Source organism: Diabrotica virgifera, chromosome 5, assembly GCF_917563875.1.
Source record: "Diabrotica virgifera virgifera chromosome 5, PGI_DIABVI_V3a".
In the NCBI taxonomy this organism is placed as follows: Eukaryota; Metazoa; Arthropoda; class Insecta; order Coleoptera; family Chrysomelidae; genus Diabrotica; species Diabrotica virgifera.
The window spans coordinates 164,533,265-164,554,268 of record NC_065447.1 but is presented as its reverse complement, the minus strand read 5'-3'; the positions used below and the strand labels follow the sequence as shown (position 1 = coordinate 164,554,268).

At 32.5% G+C, this 21,004-nt stretch overlaps 2 long non-coding RNA genes across 2 annotated transcripts; one reads left to right on the top strand and one right to left on the bottom strand.

The window, feature by feature from the left end:
• Positions 1 to 357: 357 nt before the first annotated feature.
• LOC126885204 (uncharacterized) lies at positions 358 to 2,841 on the bottom strand. The gene is made up of 3 exons (XR_007698329.1): positions 2,638 to 2,841; positions 2,314 to 2,554; positions 358 to 1,355 (listed from the first exon to the last, which is right to left on the bottom strand). It is a non-coding gene; the product is annotated as an uncharacterized LOC126885204 (long non-coding RNA).
• A 16,398-nt stretch (positions 2,842 to 19,239) lies between these two features.
• LOC126885203 (uncharacterized) lies at positions 19,240 to 20,562 on the top strand. Its single transcript, XR_007698328.1, has 2 exons — positions 19,240 to 19,580; positions 19,736 to 20,562. It is a non-coding gene; the product is annotated as an uncharacterized LOC126885203 (long non-coding RNA).
• Positions 20,563 to 21,004: the final 442 nt, after the last annotated feature.

The window sequence follows — 21,004 nt, the reverse complement described above, 5'->3', positions numbered from 1 at the left end:
AAAATGTTTTATATAATTTTTTTTAGTTAGATGCATAGTTTTTTTGGTATTCGCAAAAGACCGTTTGAAAAGGTGTTATGTTTCAATGAAAATGGTCAATTTTCAACCAGGAATAACTCAAAAAGTATTGAGTTTTCGAAAAAAAATTATAGAAAATTTTTTGCATCAATTCAAAATGACTTAGTTCTAGCCCCTACACTTTCGTGTAGGTTTTGTTAGAACTCATCATAAATGTACAATAATGAAAACATATTATTTTGAATTGGGTGCTATAAAAAATAAGACAAATGGTCTGAACACAATATAGCAAATGTTTACTGGAAATGACTACAATTGCAAACGAAATGAAACACTAAATAGTTTAATATGTTTTTATTCTTTATTAAATATCTGGGAAATCAAAGGAGGGGACGTCCTTATTGGTAAAATGGCGAAGGTAAAACCCCTCTAAACCTCGCCGAAGACGTAGTACATCCAGATAAAAATACAACTCTGATATAAAAGTCTATAAATAACATTACTTAACATGACTTTAAAATTCAGACCTAACCTAAGTATGCACACATATTACTAATATTGCTAATCAAGTAAAATCTATAATAATGTTAAATTAACTAACGTTCTTGTAAAGCCTATACAACTATAATAAAAATTCAATACAGATACAGAAGACAAAATACTTGTGAGCTAAAAAAATGTTCAAATTTAATGATTACTCAATTTCTTTCTTTATTTGAAAATACTCCTGCTTTTCCATTTTTCGCTTTTTTGTAATTTTCTGAAATTTTTCCATAATTCCTTGAAACTCACTCGTAAATTTGATAAAATCTTGGTCGTCTAATTCGTCCACCGCATTAATGATGTTTTCACTTTGAAAACTTCGTTTGGTGTTTTCCTGAATCAAATTATCTTTTCTACCTTCCCTCTGACAAACTCATTACTTTCCTTCTCATGCCTTGATTTGATAATTGAAGTTTCTCCAAACACCTTGCAGCATCATCTAAAACAGAATTAGTACCCACATGCTACTCATACATTCTTACCAAGTGCACATTCTTACACAAGGTATTCCTCACCAAATATTCATCACAACTGCACTGGTAACGGAGAATACAAATTTTACACACTCTACAAAACAATGTCTAACACTCACTTTCACATACTTGTCTTAAACCTACATTATATAATTCATTCGGATCCACAAAGGATTTTACCTGAAACTGCCCATATACCTTCACATTCTTCATCAGTTCTTCCATTTTGTATTTCATCAATTCTTACCGTTGCAAGAGTTGAAGAACTCCTTTATAGGATAATGCTACTCATTTAGCTACGTTAAATGGACCACATTTAAGCTGAAACATAAAACCAGAAAAGGGAAAATTTTAGATACAATAAATATGTAAAAAACAAAACGGCACAAAACAAGAATTGGAAGGAACGGTTTAAAAAAATGTGTGAAAAATTTCTTAATAAATTATAAAATCTCAAGCACCGTTGCAGAAAAAAGTAACAAAGTCCAGAAGATATTCAAAGGAATACAAACAATTCGCTCTCACATTATACTTTTTTGAAACCAAAGTTCAAAATTCTAGATCCTGTTTATGTTATGATGAAAAACAACAAACAACTTATACAGTGATGAGCGTGCTAATAACTGGCAGAATAACGCAAAAGATGGAAAACATAATATGTACCTACATTGCGAAGTAAATAGAGATGAAATTAGTACAGGTGGAAATTATCAGTATAAACTTATAAATTAACATTACATTACATAGTTTCCCACCTTTAGTAGTCTGTGAGGGGAGTATTTTATAAAATTCTCCTGTCATAGTGGCAGTAGTCATATTCCTTCTATATGGCTAAAGCTGGGAAACTATGTAATGTAATGTTAATTTATACATTTATATTGATAATTTCCACCTCTCTTTACTTCACAATGTATTACGTTTTCCATCTCTTGCATTATTCTGCAGGTTATTAGATCACTTATCACTGTACATATGTATAAGCAGTACATATAAAGAAGATACAGTCAGAAAAATGAAAGAATACCCATGAACGAAAATATAAAACACACTGTATTTTACTGTCACCGTGTCACAAAGAAAATTGTCCAGTGAAAGTACATGTAACAATAATTATTACAAGTACTTGCGCTGGTCAATTTTTTTGTGACACGGTGACAGGAAAATACAGCGTGTTTTATATGACCGTTCATGGGTATTTGTTCATTTTTTCTACTGTACTTATTTTTATATGACTTTTATGAGGCACTATAATTATTGTGAATAAATAAGCTATACCTACCTTCAATCTGTGTTTCAAGTCTTATGATTTTTCTTAAGGGTTCATCTGCAGATTGTACATCTTGGTTGTATGGGAATATCGTAGGATGAGCTTGTATAAATAAATTTTTTCTTACGTTTCCCCCTTCGATATGAAATGTGGTTGAAAATGTTTCTCACACATTCTATAATTTTTGTGCAATTCATTGACATCCTTTGAAAGTAAATCTTCCCTAATTGCAGCTTTTAGCCATAATTCAGCTCTATAAAAAAATGTATTGAATTAAAATATTAATGTTCAGATAACTTTTGTAGCGCGTTTTAATATCAAATTTGATTTGTTTACCTGCTACGATCTCGTGGTATTGAAAAAAAGACTTATTTGTTCCCCAGATCTAGTCTGGCATCCACGAACCACACAAGAAATTCCACTTTTGCGTGCAGCCATCACAATTATAGTTTATTTTAATAATTTTGAATATTAATATACTTTTTTCAACAATTATAAAATATTATGAAAACGCCAAACACGAAAATTTAAGTTGGATTTATAGTTTGACGTAGCGTAGACGTAGACGCAACGGAGACGCACTGGAAAAGATCAACACCTAATTTTTGTGTACTCGTGTTTATAGATGAACGTAAGCGCCTGACGGAACGTAAAGTCCACTTTACATCAACAATGTTCGTTAAATACGTGCGTCTCGTGCAAACATCGATTTTGGCTGCCGGCCGTCGCCATTGACGTCTGTCATTGTCACTTTCATTTTGCTTTTATATTTATATTTTGAATGTTTTGAAATGACAGACTTGACTACTTATACTTCCAAAATAAACCTATGTAAAATAATTAGATTAGAGATAATAAAAAAGGATCTAAATGAGAATAAGTAGATTGAATCATCTATAAATATAGTGAAATGTGCTAACATTTACATTGTACGTATTATACAGGCACGGGCGCCCATACAAAAATTTTCAGGGGGGGGCCAGACGTGAAGATGTTGCACATTATATTTTGTAGACGTCGGATAACCATATATAGTCTACAGCACCCGAAAAGCTAGGGGGGGGCCACGGCCCCCCCTGCCCATGGGTATGGGCGCCCATGTATACAGGGTGTCCGGAAAAGATTGGTTATAAATTATACCACAGATTCAGGGGTCAAAAATAGGTTGATTGAACCTCACTTACCTATATACAATAGTGCACACAAAAAAAGTTACAGCCCTTTGAAGTACAAAATGAAAATGGATATTTTTTCATATATATTGAAAACTTTTTTAGGAGAGATTTTTTATTGAAAATGGGCATGTGCCATTATTATGGCAGCAACATCTTAAAAAAAAATTAATGTGAAATTTGTGCACCCCATAAAAATTTAATGGGGGTTTTATTCCCTTAAACACCCCAAACTCTTATGTACGTTGCAATTAAATTATTATTGTGACACCATTAGTTAAACACAACATTTAAAAAAACACAACTTTTTTACCTCTTATTACTTTTTCGATAAGCTAGTGTTTATCGAGATATTTTGAATATTTGTCCAATCCACCACATATTTGTATATGGTTAAGTACGATTATAGAGACCTGTTAATAATCTGAAAATTTATTTATAATTTACATTTTTAGGTATATTTTGAAAAAGAAGTCATATCTCGATAAAAGGTGACTTATCAAAAAAAGACTGAAGCAAAACTGTTTTAAAATCACTGTGTTTACCTAATGGTACGACAATTATTATTGGAACGTACACAAACATTTGGGGGGTTAAAGGAACTAAACATTTTATGTAAATATATTAAAAAAGAAGCCGCATCTCAATAAAAACTGGCTTATCGAAAAAATACTAAGAGTCAAGAAAGTTTTAAAAACGTGTTTAAATAATGGTACTACGATAATGAACTAATTAGAACGTACACAAAAGTTTGGGGGGTTTAAAGGAACAAAACCCCCATAAAATTTTTATGGGGTGGACAAGGTTCACTATAATTTTGTTTTGAGATGTTCCTGCCATAAGAACGATAAATGTCCATTTTCAATAAAAAATTTCTAATAGTTTTCGATATATTGAAAAAAATCGATTTTCATTTTGTAACTTCAAAGGGCTGTAACTTTTTTTATGAGCACATTTGTACTAAGGTAAGTTAGGTTCAATCGAACTATTTTTAACCCCAGAATGTGTGGTATAATTTATGACCAATCTTTTCGGGACACCCTGTATATCTAATGCTTTAAAGAACTCATCCTACATGAAAAAAAAATATCTATCCGCCTCCACTTGCAGCGGTTCATCATTAATTCCTCTGGTTGTTCAATATTTAGAATGGATAAATCTGATGAAATATTGCTTCTCCACCACATTCTTGATCCCCCAGTGGTTGCTTTCCTGTCGGATTTTCTTCCCAGACTAGCTTTACGACATGCTGCTCATGTCCGGCCCATCTTAATATTTCTGACTTAGCTATATCTGGTTGGTTATATAATTCTTCGTTGTTTCTCACTCTGTAAAGTTCTCTGTTGGCGTACTTAACTGGTCCATATGTTGCTCTAACGATTCTTCCTTCTGCAATTTTTGAGCGGTCCCCCTTTTTTTGTCATTGTTTCACAGGTATATGTCTTATTACTGAATGGTAGATTCCTATTTTCATACTGCAGGATACATTTTTGTATACAATTATTTTTTCTAATGCAAACCAACAATTTGGTACTTTCTATTATGTTAGTAATGTTGTCAGAGGTGATCCCAAATATTTAAACTGATGAGCCCTTTCAAAGTTGTACTGGCCTATTGTAATGTTTTGCCCTATTCTTTCTAAATATTCCATTCATATTGCAGCCATATATTTTGTTTTATCCTCATTTATTCTGAGGCATATTTGTTTTCTTAGTCTTCCTTGATATTTATCGTTCTCTTTCCTACTATATCTATATCATCAGCGGCAGCCAGTATAATGTAAGGCCCTTTTTTTCTAAAGAGGAATACAATACTCTCCAAAGCAATGTTGAAGAGTAGTGGAGATAAGGCATCTTCCTGTTTGAGGCCTGTTGTAAATAATATAGACAGTTTTACTTCAATTCTTAATCTGCTTATTTTAAGTTAGTTGAACTACATTGTAGCAATTCTGCCATTGTAGTTAATTAAAAGTGTCAAACCTGTGTATGTCATTTATTGGCCAATTGGTGAATGTTACTATCATGATATAGTGATGAGCACACTAATAATGGCAAAATAAAGCAAAAGGTGAAAAACATAATACATTGTGAGGTAAAAAGAGATGAAACTAGTAAAGGTGGAAATTACTACATTACACAGTTCCTCGCCTTTAGACGTATCGGAGGACTATGAGAACTGTCACTGTGATAGGAGAATTTTATAAAATACTTCTGTCACAGACGTCTAAAGGTGGGAAATTATGTAATGCAATGTTAATTTATACGTTTATATTGATATTTTCCACCTCTACTAGTTTCATCTCTTATTATTTCACAATGTATTATGTTTTCCATCTTCTGCGTTATTAGTGCGCTCATCACTGTATACCATGTCTATACCCATTCAATACTCTATAGATAGGTACTGTAAAATGGCTGAATAGTGATGGAAAGAGTAAAAAAATGTATTATTCTATAAATATTTTAATATTCTTAGGTCCGGTTTCACCAACAACAAAATAAAGCAATGAATAGTTATTGGTCGATCGACCTCCAAATACTAGGTTGATAGAGTACAAATCTTTTGATTTAAGGTTTATAAAATGTTTCTATATACCGGACTACCTTTTGTTGTTCACAAAAAAACATTTCTCCAACTCGAATTTCTTAAACAAACACTCAAAATTAAGTACCAAATTCTTGGTTATAAATATATGTGGTATTCACACTAAATCAAGAGAGCAATTGATATACATGGTTTCTTTTTTCGGCTGTAGAAAATAGTCTGGTGTATTTGGATTTTTTCTAACAGTTGTAAATCGTGAGATACAAGGTTTTCAAACTAAAACCAATAAATAATATATAGTATTACCAGACTAAAACCACCAAAATGTGATTTTCGAAAAAAATGAGATAAAAGGTTTTCACACTAAGCCATCGATATACAATATAAATAATAAGTGAATAGAATACAATAATACAATTATTTTATATTTATTATACAATAATACTTTTCAATAACATTCAAAGAACAAAATATTCAAATTCAAATGTTATTCAATAAATTGACAATAAAGTAAACAAACAAAACCATAAGACTGACAACTGACAACAAAGAACAAAATGACAGATGTCGGCGGCCCGCAGCCAAAATCCATATGGGTGCGTTCGGACGACCATAGCGGCTGGCTGCCAGCAGAAATCGGCTGAGTGGTTGCATCCAGCCGTGATAGGGAAAGCTTAGTAAATCTCTCAGCGGCTGGCTTCCAGCGGTGACGTCTGACAGCTACTGCTGGCTCAGCTGTCCAGCCGCTGTGGTCGTCCGAACGCACCCCATGTTACGCCGAGACGTTCAGTCCACTTTACATCAACAATAAATTGGACAAGAAATTGACCAAGTTATTCAAGGCCAAATTTGACGTGTAAAAGCACACTTTGACATCTAAGTTTGTTCGTTATAAACTTCACGTGAAGAAATTGACGAAATAGAAAATTGTTCTATTTTTTCATTTATTTGGCGTGAATTCAGTGTCACCAACCTGTGTCCATTTGGCGGGAAGTGGAAGTAGAGCTGTAGAGCTTTTTGTTTATTATTATTTGTTGAGGTTGAGTCTTTCATGTTCATGACAGACAACCTAAAAATTTTGATTGGAAAATGCATATAAGATAAGGGGGTGGGAAAATGGAAATTAGTGGCTTTTTTGCAGTTCTGTCTGTTAGTTTTGCTCTGGCTGGGTCTCTTTTGTTTAAACAATTATGTAAGTATTATAAAAACGTTTTCAATTTTCTGTATTCTTTAGGAAACGAATTATTTATGCATATTATTACCTGTAAATAGTAGTACCTATTTCCTATTTCTTTTGATTTTTAATTGTAAAGAATAGAAAAATTACCATTCATTTTAATTTTTTAGAATCAGCTGAAAGTGGTCTACAAAAAAACCAGGAAGGAAACGTATTATAGCCTTGTTGTGGCTATGAAAGGCAAAAGAAAGATACCTATAAAAAGTGTATTGACTAGTTGGAAGAAACTCCACATTGTCGATGCATAATAAGATATTACTTTATAAACAAATATCAAGACCTAGGAATGGAACCTGGATAATATAGTCATCAAGAAGATAGCAGGAGGTCATGAGCAACAACAACTTCATAAGTATGAGAATATTGAGGAAATCCAGCTCCTCGATATCTACTACTGGACAAACTAGAAGATTGAAGAGGACAAAGCCTTTTGAACTAGTTTGAGTGATAGGTGATAGTGAAAAGCAGAGCGTAGTGCTTGTGTGCCTGTGTATGTTAGAATAGTGCACGATCTTGTTAGATTAGATAAGAGACGCTATAGGGTAAGCTCTTCATTTTAAGGAACAGTAGTAATTTAGGTTAAATTAAAATTGCTCATTGGTCAGTTATGACCAGATTGTAATTCTCTGATGTTTGGCAAAAAGGGCTGAAGTCAGAATTGCACATCAATAATGTTTTGATGATTTCTGGACCATAAAAAAAGTGTTGCAGACTTAAACTGTATGTACCAATAAAAAGAGCCGATTTTTCTGGTCCAGAAATCATCAAAACATTATCGATGTGCAATTCTGACTTAAGCCCTTTTTCCCAAACATCAGAGAATTGCAATGTACAATTCAATACAAATGAATCATCATCGTAGTGATGATTATGGAAAAAAATATATATATATATAGAAATATATATATTTTGTGCAATAAAAATGTTTATATTTATCAAGGATGTATTATTTGGTATGGCCACATATACTTCTGGTATATCGTCGGTGATGTGACAATACCTCCTATCTGCTTTTTCATGAATTTTGTAGGAGACGAAAAACCATTTTTAGGGTCATCTGTTTTCACATGTAAATTTTGACATGTTTTGTAGTAAATAGATAATTGAATTTACTACAAAACATGTCAAAAAATATCATATGAAAACAGGAGGTGACTGTAAAAAAAGTTTTTAGTCTCTCTTACAAAATGGTTAACAGTTAATAGAGAGACAGATAATCGAGGTTCCACTGTATAGTGAAATTTGGACACCCGACACCCCATACAAATTTTATGGGGGTTTTGTTCGTTTAAACCCCCCCCCCCCCAAACTTTTGTGTAAGTTACAATTGAATTATTATTGTGGTACTATTAAACACAATGTTTTTAAAACTTTTTTGCCTCTTAGTACTTTTTTGAAGTCAGTTTTTATCGTGATATTTTGAATATTTGTCAAATCCACCACATATTTGTATATGGTTAAGTACGATTGTAGAGACTAATAATATGAAAATTTATTTATGATTTACATTTTTAGGTATATTTTGAACCATTTTAAAAAGAAGCCATATCTTGATAAAAAGAGCTTTATCGAAAAAATAGAAAGAGGTAAAAAAGTTTTAAAAACACAGTGTTTAACTAATGGTACCGCAGAAATAATTTAATTGGAACGTACCCAAAAGTTTGGGGGGGTTAAAGGGAACAAAACCCCCATAAAATTTTTATGGGGTGCACAAATTTCACTATAATTTTTCTTTAAGATGTTACTGCAATAATATTGCTTCATGTCCATTTTCAATAAAAAATCTTTAATAGTTTTCGATATATTCGAAAAAATCGAATTTTCATTTTGTATTTTCAAAGGGCTGTAACTTTTTTTGTGTGCATATTTGTACTAAGGTAAGTTAGGTTCATTCAAATTATTTTTGGTCCCAGAATATGTGATTTAATTTACGACTAATCTTTTCGGGACACCCTGTATAATAAATGGGATTAGCTGGCTTAAAAATTCATAATCTACGTTCTGTAGAAAATATACAGTTTTTGGTTTCTTTTTAACTAGATCTTAATATCTAACCAAGCATTTTAAGACCTTTTTATTATTTTTTCGATGATATATTCATGTTTTTAGTTTGTTCAAAATATTCTAGATGATTGTACACTATAATAGATAGCCAACTAAATAAACACAAAAATTTTATTTTTGTTACAGCCTGTATATAAGTTTACCTATATATACAGTGTATTACGCACCACCTTAAAAATTGGGCATTTTTGATGTCTCGAATTTCCTAAACCTGTTGTCCCATCTAAGTGATTTTTTTATAATAATATAGCCTGAGGCTTGTAATAATGTTTAAAATCTTATGAATTGTTGTAGTACTTTATTCAATAATCATACTTTATAATTATAAGTCATTGCTCTATTATCGTTACTTGACCTAACCCCTGCCATGAGGCCTCATGTCCTTGTCCTGTGTCATCGCTCTGTCAACAATCACTTCAAGTGATCTATGATCACAGGACTTTACATTTGTGAGCTATTCAGTCTCATGACATCTTTCCCTTCCTATAAAGCAGAGAACTTACAACAATAAACTCAGAATAAAATATTATAAAATACTAATACTACCTACGACTAACAATAATATTAAGTGATTACAAAACTAGTACATCTCGAAATCATTATATCGAGTTGGGGGTTTAATTACTCTTTTACCTCTGGTAGGAAACTGATTCGGTACTTCACTCTCACAGGCCATTGATGTTGAAGGTTTGTTACTCTGATTATCATCAAGATCATCTTCTAATTTAATGTGATGTTTAGGCGTATTACTAGATGGTCTCAAGTGATATTTATTTCTTCTTACCAATGTTCCATTTTCTTTCTCAATAACATATGATCTTGGCTCTTGTAAACATTGCCTGACCACAGCAGGTTTCCATTGCCCATCTTCCCTTATAACAACGTTATCGCCTTCACTTAATTCTTCTCTTGCAGCTGTATTTCTATCATAGTAGTGCTTGTACAATTTTCTTTTGTCATCCAATTTATTCTTTTCACTTGTTAGGTCTACTTGTTCTGGTAAATATTTTTCATGTAAGACTGGAAGTTTGCTTCTAAGTCTACGACTATTCAAGAGTTGTGCTGGGGACTTGTCTGATCCTAACAGTGGTGTGTTCCTATATTCTAATAAAGCTAACTGAAGATCACCACACTTTCTGAGAATATTTTTAGCTATCTGAACAGCTCGTTCCGCCTGCCCATTTGATCTAGGATATCTAGGGCTAGATGTCACAAATTTAAAATTCCATTCTCTAGAGAATTCTCTACATTCCTTAGAGCCAAAAGGCATATTGTCAGATACAATTTCCAAAGGAATCCCATGAGTGGCAAACATGGTCTTAAATGATTTTATTATTGACTGGGATGTTTTGGACGGCAACAGAACAATTTCAATCCACTTTGTGAGATAATCCATTACAATTAAATAAGATGCTCCTCCGAACTCACAAATATCAGCCGCTAGCATTTGAAATGGAAGTTCTGGAATTTCTCTTAGTATTAATGGCTCTTTAACATTACTTCTGTGATATTTCTCACAATCAACACAATTTCTAACCAAATCCACTATGTCCTTATTCATATTTGGCCAGAACAACACTTGCCTTGCTCTTTGCTGTGTCTTTGTAACTCCAAAGTGTGTTTCATGAAGAAACTTTAACATCCTAGGCCTTAAAGAATCCGGAACTATAACTCTGTCCATATAAAATATCAAATCATTCAATATGTAGATGTCATGCCTAATACTAAAATAATCTTTTACTACATAAGGTACCCTCGAAGAGCATGACGGCCACCCTTTTTCACAAAAATCTTTGATCAATTGAAGTTTTTTATCCTGTTTAGTTTCAGCTATAAATTCCTCTCTCCTTTCATCTGTTATATTTATTGTATGCACTATTTCTGTTACAAAAGCATCATCCTCTACCTTTTCCTTCACAAAATTACGAGATAACAAATCAGCTATTAGCATTTCCTTGCCTGGCATATATTCCACAGTTAAGTCATATTTTAATAATTTTACCTTCATACGTTGTAGTCTAGGAGAATCTACTTCAGCTATGCCTTTCTTCATTATCGAAATCAATGGCTTATGATCTGTGAATACCTTAACTTCTCTACCATAAATATAATTATGAAATTTAGTACAAGAAAATAGGATTGCATTTAGTTCCTTTTCAATCTGGCTAAATCTAGTTTCACAATCAGTTAAAGACCTAGAAGCAAAAGATACCGGTTTATGATTCTGCAGTAATACACATCCCACGCCATTTTGACTTGAATCTGTTTGAATTATTATTGACTTATTTTCATCAAAATTTGCAAGAACTGGTGGTGAGCAAATTAACTTTTTTATTAAATTTAATGCGTCTGTGTGACTTTTAGTCCACACCCAAAGTGTATTCTTTTTTAACAATTCTCTTAATGGGGCTGATACATCCGATAAGTTTGGTATAAAACTGCGATGATAATTGATCATGCCCAATATTTTTTGTAACTCTTTTTTATTATTGGGTTCTTTTAAATTAATAATAGCTTTTATTTTATCTAAGTCAGGTCTCATACCATTTTTATCAAATGTATTTCCCAAATATTTTACTTCAGACATTCTATATTGTATCTTATTAGAATTAAATTTTACCCCAATATTTCTGGCACGTTCCAATACTTCATTAAGGATTCTATCATGTTCTTTAAGACTATCAGCAAATATCAAAAGATCATCAAAATATATAAGACAGCCCTCAATATCACCAAAATTCTCTAAGTTAATTCTTTGAAAAAATTCGGGGGCAATATTTAGTCCAAATGGAAGTCTATCAAATTTCCAAATTCCAAAGGGAGTTCCAAATGCACAAACTCTACTGGACTCCTCATCTAGCTGAACTTGATAGAATCCCTCTTTAAAGTCTAAAACAGAAAAATAGCATTTGTTTTTTAACTTATTGCATATCTCTTCAATAGTAGGTATTAAGCAATATTCCTTTTCAAGCGCTTGGTTTAAATCTTTAGGATCCAAACAGATTCTTAACGTTTTATCAGGCTTTTCAACGATAACTAAATTGCTCAACCACTCAGTAGGACCCTCACATTTAGATATGATGCCACGTTTTTCTAAATCTAAAAGTGTGTTTTCTAATCTTTTTTTAATGGCTAAAGGGACCCTTCGTGGTGGTTTAGCTACAGGAACACAATTATCTTTAAGTTTTAGTTTACATTTTTGAGGACATTTGCCTAATCCAATGAATACATCACTATTTTGTTTAATAAAGGCACTTTTTGTTATGTTTAAATCTATGTTATCTACTCTTCGTATCAAATCTAAATCTAAGCATGATTTTAACCCTAAAATTGGTGTAAGGCTATCTTTAACTACAACAAATTCTAATAAATAATCAATATTTTTATATTTACAGACAAGTTTTATTGTACCAATAGGAACGACCTTAAAACCACCATATGTTTCAAGTATGACTTTAGTTTCTTTTAAATCATTAATTTTGCAAACTTTTTGAACAAAACCATTAGGCAAAATGTTAACCTGTGCCCCTGTATCTATTTTAAAAGGTATATCAACATTACTAATTTTTAAATTTTCGATCCAGTCTTTATTATTTTTATTCTTGATTTCATTAACAGTGATTGATGATATCATAAAATCACCTACCTCGTTATTTTCACTTTCTTCCACTTGTACTTCTCTCACTAACCTGCTATGATAACACACTTTATCGAAATGGTTATTTTTACCGCACTTTCTGCACTTTTTCCCATATGCTGGACACCTCCTTGGCCCATGGACTCTCCCACAGTTTCTGCAGCTATATTCATCTCTAGAATTTGCACTCCTGAATGTTTGGACTGAATTTTGCCCCTGCTTGGCTTTACTCCCAATTGATTCAATTTTAACCTTCTCCAAGCTGTTCTGAACTTCTTTTATTTGAGCTTGGGATATTTCATGCATTTTACATATTTCAATAGCTTTAGCCAGATCTAAATTAATGGTCTTTAACATGTTTTGTTGTGCATCCTTACTATTAGTGCCTAATACTATTCTATCTCTTACCATTGAAGATGCTTCTGCTCCAAACTCACAATTTTTTACTTTGTTTTTTAAATCTGTTAAAAAGTGGTCAAACGGCTCTCTTTCTTCTTGAATGCGGTTGTAAAACACATATCTTTCATAGACCACGTTTTTTCTAGGCGTGACATAAGACTCAAATGCTTCCAATACATCTGCTAGCTTGCCTTTTTGGGCCTCCGTTAATTCCAAAGTGTTATAGATTTCAATGCCTTCTTCTCCAATTAGATTGAGTAAAATTGCTACCTTAACGTCATCACTTTTACCACTTTTTCCAGAGGCCATCAGATATATTTCAAAACTTTGTCTGAATCTTTTAAAATTTTCGGCCACATTTCCTTCAAATGACAATGTATTTGGTAACCTCACTTCCATGATTTTGGTTTATTTTCCACTAGACTGCGCCATGTAATAATGTTTAAAATCTTATGAATTGTTGTAGTACTTTATTCAATAATCATACTTTATAATTATAAGTCATTGCTCTATTATCGTTACTTGACCTAACCCCTGCCATGAGGCCTCATGTCCTTGTCCTGTGTCATCGCTCTGTCAACAATCACTTCAAGTGATCTATGATCACAGGACTTTACATTTGTGAGCTATTCAGTCTCATGACAGGCTATAGGTTACTGCCTTATGCTTGTCATGCACGGGGAGCTATACTGTAATATATATTATATCACGTCGCTCTCTATAGTAATGAGTGAGCCTGCACATACGGAACCATTAGTTCCCTGTCTGCAGGCTCACTCATTACTATAGAGAGCGATATGATATAATATACATATATTACAGTATAGCTACCAGTGCATGACAAGCTTAAGGATGTAACCTATAGCCTAGGCTATATTATAAAAAAATCACTCAGATGAGACAACAGGTTTAGAAAATTCGAGACATCAAAAATGCCCTATTTTTAAGGTGGTGCGTTAATTTCTTGGAGAAGTGTATTGTAATTTAATGTAAATAATGTAATATCCAATAATTGTAATTTAATATAAGATGTAATATAAGTTCCTTAAAAATATATTTTTTATTTCCCACCATACATTCTCCACAGGTCTAAATATCGATGCTAGACGTCCACCGGAGGTCCTCTCAGGACGTTAGATGGACGTTCGGCAGCAAGACATTGGACCAAACTGGGACATCCTATGAAGGTCCAATTGACATTCACTGAACGTCCCCTCGGACGTTAGGTGGACGTCCATTGGACGTTTGGCAACGTGGCATTTGGACCAAAATAGGACGTCCTGTTAAGGTCCAATTTACATCCCCTAGGACGTCCGATTAAGGTCCAATGTACGTCCCTTCGGACCTTAAGTGGACGTCCAACAGTCATTCGGTAGCGTGACATTTGGACCAAAATAGGACGTTCCTTGGACGAAAACGGACCTCCCTAAAGTCTGTGAAGGACATCCTTGTGCTATTAGGGATGTAGGTATATAGTATCTTTATTCTATTATATTCTACTCTATTTCAAACCTATTCTATATAAGTATCTACACATTACACCTATTATCATCATCATCATTCTCTTTGCCTTATCCCTATGCAGTGTCGGCTTCCCTAATTGCATTTCTCCACACAATTCTATCTTGAGTCATATCAATGTTAATCCCCTTTACCAACATGTCCTGCCTTATCGTCTTCTTTGGTCTTCCTCTCCTACTCCTTCCAGGAATCTGCACTTCAGCTATTCTTCGTATTGGGTGATTAACGTCTCGATGTTGAACATGACCAAACCATCTTAACCTATGCTCTCTCATTTTGGCATCAATTGGTGCCACACCTAGACTTCCCCTAATATACTCATATCTAATTTTATCCTTCTTTGTCACTCCACTCATCCATCTAAGCATTCTCATTTCCACCACATGCATTCGTTGTTCCGCTTTCTTTTTCACTGCCCAACATTCAGTTCCGCGCATCATAGCCGGTCTTGTGGCTGTTTTATAGAATTTTCCCTTCAGCTTCATTGGAATTTTTCTGTCACAACACACCACTCGCTTCTTTCCACTTCATCCATCCAGCCCTAATTCTACTGCATGCATCTCCATCTATTTCTCCATTACTCTGTAATACCGATCCTAGGTACTTAAAACTATTGCTTTTCACAATCATTTCACCTATTATATTATATTTTACTTTATTCTATACTATATATCTATTCTAATCTATCTATATATGTCATTTAATCTGTTACATTCTACTCTATTCTGTTTTAAATCAAATACTTTATTAGTAAGTATCTACATATATATTACATCTATTCTATTATATTCTACTCTATTCTATTTCAGTTTATTTTATACTATATATCTATTCTAATCTATCTCTCTATTTTATTTATTTTATTAATCTGTTCTATTCTATTCTGTTTCAAATCAAACACTTTACTCAAACAAAGAAACAAACGACATTCAAAAGCTTCTAATAAAAAAATCATTGCATTGGTACTACTGAAAATATTGACATTTTTACAACATTTATTCCAAGTTCCTTCAATTTTTTTGAGGACAAGAAAATTTTGCTTTCAAGAAATTCACGAATTTATTGGCGTCAAGTTAATAACGAACAAACTTGGATGTCAAATTGTGCTTTGAGAACACGTCAAATTTGGCCTTGAATAACTTGGTCAATTTATTGTTCAATTTATTGTTGATGTAAAGTGCCACAGCCTCCTAAAGCTTACAAGCCGTGAACTAAGAAAGGCAACACCGCAACAGCTGTTTAAGGTAGTCCGATAGTCCCATTGTTTACAATTTCAGCACAGCAGAATAATGAGAGTTATTTATCGCGCAAACAAAGTTAAAAGATCCTTTAAATAAAAATAAACGACATGACTAATAAAAGAGAATTATCGAAAACGTATTTTAACTTTTATTTTGACAAAGGACATTAAGAATATGTATGTATAATATAAAAATAACCTAGAAGATTCTGACCAAGTGACCAGTGGTGACCAATAACTAAGATCCTAGTTAAAGTTAAAATTAAAATAAGATCAGTGAAAGGAGTAACACGTTAAATTTAATTATTTTGTGATTTGAAGAATACCACAATCATCTTACAACCTAATAATCATCTTATTACATGGCAGAGTCTACAGTATTTGATGGCAGTACAATTAGAAATAGCTATTTTAGAAGTTGTTAAATACTTTTGCATAGTATGGGTATATAAAATGAGGAATTTATAGACAATGTATTATTAGGGGAGTGAATATCCAGTCATCAACTACCCAATGACACAATGGCAGAATCCTCAGCCAGCAGTTGAAGTGCTGTATAATAATAATTGCTTTAAGAATTGTTAGTGAAAGAACATTTTCTATTATTTTGACATGTGGAATCAGATGCAGGTTACCTTTTGTTCAAAAAATAATAAAGGCTAGTTCAGATTTACTAAGCAGAAAGTTAATATAGCCTATTTCACGAACATACGCCTCTTTTGGATTATTTCGACAACGAATATTTTATTGTGCAAAATAAGAAGAACGAAAGTAAATTGCAAATTACATTGTTGTTTACTGGAGCCAATTATTAGCGCCATTTACTTTCGTACTTCTTAGGTTGCACAGTAAAATATTTGTTGTCGAAGTAATCCAAAACAGGCGTATGTTCGTGGAATGGCTCATATATAAAAGTCTAGGTAGTTAATATAAAAAAAAAATAAAATAAAAATAAATACATTTATTGCCCTAATAATATTTATAATACATTCACTTAATATATTTCATTTCTTCACCGATGTTCCACTGTTGCACGCTCTCCTTTGAACTGCTTCTGTTGTGGATCCCTGAGTCTTCATGTCTTGGTCACCTGGACCTCTTCTTCTGTTGCAGTAGTTAATAGAGAAAACCTTGAAATACTAGCAAATGAAGATGCTATTGATATTGATATAGAACAAACTGTGGCAGTACATTTTTAACCAGGAGCAAATCTAGTACAACAAAATTCTGTGTGTGTGCGTGTTTGTTTTAAAATATAATTCACCATAAGGTTAATGTTGATAATTTTATTTTACTGGACTGCAGTTTGTTAATAAGTTTATAAATAAAAAATGCATTATATTGGTGTCTGATTTTATTATTCTCAGTGTGTTAATAAATTTATAAACACATACATTGTATTGGCATTTTAAATGACAAAAATAATAATAGGATAATAGAGCTTTTCAACGATTCACATTTGTTTCGATCTTCCGTCATGTGTCGTATATTTATATTATTATTTATATGGGTTATACGACATATTTATGACAGAAGCATGACATTAACGTCACAATAGTTTTGGCTAATTGTTTATCATTGTTGGCAGCAACTCCAGTAATTTGCTGTGAGGGATAAAAACTCCGGGATTTACATATATTTCATCTACAAGTAAATTGACTACTTTTTCTCGATCATTCAAATTTGATGCTACATTATGACAAATAATTATTTTCTAATTGATCATCAGGAGATACATGAAAAGATGATGTAATCATTTGTAAATATCTTTTAGTGGGCAAATTTAAGTATTGACGAATGATATAACATGATGTTGCCTGATTATATATGGTAAGAGCAAAAAGAACTGATGGTAGAGAATATTTGCCTACTTTCTGTTAGTAACAATAACGGATTTTTCACAAAAGCCAAAGTTCCCTTTATTTTATCTATATCAGTATTTTCTATCACTCTGTCAATTTCACTACATATTTTAGTAATTTTAAAATTATTGTCATTGAGGCTTTCAAACAAAAAGAATACCTGGATAGCAGATTTTCTAGTTGTGACCAGCACGATAATATACAGTCAAAAATGGTAAAATACATTTTAAATCCTGAGGTTACAGTGGGCTGTCCTTCATATATACAGATACAAGTAATTCCTTCGTTTGAATTCGTAATATTAATGTTTGAAATAACTTATATGCACTCATCACTGCAGTGACTGTCAATATTTAATAATGTATTACAAATCCTTTCTTCTACAACTTTTATCTGTCAGTTTTTTAACTCAATCTTCTCACTAACATGTTGTACAAGTTGATTGAAAGCTACGATAAGGTCTTCGTTTTCAAATTCCTTTACAATATTTTCTTCCCAGAGACTTATTTCAGCACGTCTAGTTTCAGGATTTTTTCTTGTTGGTGGTTTTGGGTTAAATAAATATGAAGGTTGATTTTCAAAAATGCTTGGGATTGCGTTCTCTTTCAACTTCGGGTATGTCAAATTTCGGTAAAGAAGTCAGTTTCAATATGTCGGTCGAATCAAAATGTTTTTTACATACCACTGAACTAGCAGTTACTGTAAAATTTTCACGGTTAATAGATCTAATCCACTGATTACGAAGGTGATCGTTTTTGGGAAAAGAGAATGTACTTTGGGCCTGTTCATATTTTAAAGTAAGTTGCATAATTTGATTTGCCATTTGGTACACTGCAGTGTCTCGACATCTCTAATTTAATGTGTTATAATAAAGGATATAAAAGAAAAATGAAATAATTGTACCTGTACCAATGAATTAATAACACTTATCGAGATGGGGTTTGTAGTTACTAAAGGGATGTTGTGGTTGTGAATTTAACAGTTTGTACTATATCTTATTGTTAGTAATCACACAAATATTACAATATACATAAGAGGTACATACTTTTTCTTTTTTAATCAAATAATTCACCAATAATACACTAAAAATTAACAAAATTAGCATAAACTCCCAATGTAAACAAAGTAAATATGGACTACCATCGGACTAGCTTCAACGTTGCCAATTTTCTCATTTCACGGCTTGTAAGCTTTAGGAGGCTGTGAAAGTGCACTTTCGTCAATAAATTGGACAAGAAATTGACCAAGTTATTCAAGGCCAAATTTGACGTGTAAAAGCACACTTTGACATCTAAGTTTGTTCGTTATAAACTTCACGTGAAGAAATTGACGAAAAAGAAAATTGTTCTATTTTTTCATTTATTTGGCGTGAATTCAGTGTCACCAACCTGTGTCCATTTGGCGGGAAGTGGAAGTAGAGCTGTAGAGCTTTTTGTTTATTATTATTTGTTGAGGTTGAGTCTTTCATGTTCATGACAACCTAAAAATTTTGATTGGAAAATGCATATAAGATAAGGGGGTGGGAAAATGGAAATTAGTGGCTTTTTTGCAGTTCTGTCTGTTAGTTTTGCTCTGGCTGGGTCTCTTTTGTTTAAACAATTATGTAAGTATTATAAAAACGTTTTCAATTTTCTGTATTCTTTAGGAAACGAATTATTTATGCATATTATTACCTGTAAATAGTAGTACCTATTTCCTATTTCTTTTGATTTTTAATTGTAAAGAATAGAAAAATTACCATTCATTTTAATTTTTTAGAATCAGCTGAAAGTGGTCTACAAAAAAACCAGGAAGGAAACGTATTATAGCCTTGTTGTGGCTATGAAAGGCAAAAGAAAGATACCTATAAAAAGTGTATTGACTAGTTGGAAGAAACTCCACATTGTCGATGCATAATAAGACATTACTTTATAAACAAATATCAAGACCTAGGAATGGAACCTGGATAATATAGTCATCAAGAAGATAGCAGGAGGTCATGAGCAACAACAACTTCATAAGTATGAGAATATTGAGGAAATCCAGCTCCTCGATATCTACTACTGGACAAACTAGAAGATTGAAGAGGACAAAGCCTTTTGAACTAGTTTGAGTGATAGGTGATAGTGAAAAGCAGAGCGTAGTGCTTGTGTGCCTGTGTATGTTAGAATAGTGCACGATCTTGTTAGATTAGATAAGAGACGCTATAGGGTAAGCTCTTCATTTTAAGGAACAGTAGTAATTTAGGTTAAATTAAAATTGCTCATTGGTCAGTTATGACCAGATTGTAATTCTCTGATGTTTGGCAAAAAGGGCTGAAGTCAGAATTGCACATCAATAATGTTTTGATGATTTCTGGACCATAAAAAAAGTGTTGCAGACTTAAACTGTATGTACCAATAAAAAGAGCCGATTTTTCTGGTCCAGAAATCATCAAAACATTATCGATGTGCAATTCTGACTTAAGCCCTTTTTCCCAAACATCAGAGAATTGCAATGTACAATTCAATACAAATGAATCATCATCGTAGTGATGATTATGGAAAAAAATATATATATATATATAGAAATATATATATTTTGTGCAATAAAAATGTTTATATTTATCAAGGATGTATTATTTGGTATGGCCACATATACTTCTGGTATATCGTCGGTGATGTGACAATACCTCCTATCTGCTTTTTCATGAATTTTGTAGGAGACGAAAAACCATTTTTAGGGTCATCTGTTTTCACATGTAAATTTTGACATTTTTTGTAGTAAATAGATAATTGAATTTACTACAAAACATGTCAAAAAATATCATATGAAAACAGGAGGTGACTGTAAAAAAAGTTTTTAGTCTCTCTTACAAAATGGTTAACAGTTAATAGAGAGACAGATAATCGAGGTTCCACTGTATAGTGAAATTTGGACACCCGACACCCCATACAAATTTTATGGGGGTTTTGTTCGTTTAAACCCCCCCCCCCCAAACTTTTGTGTAAGTTACAATTGAATTATTATTGTGGTACTATTAAACACAATGTTTTTAAAACTTTTTTG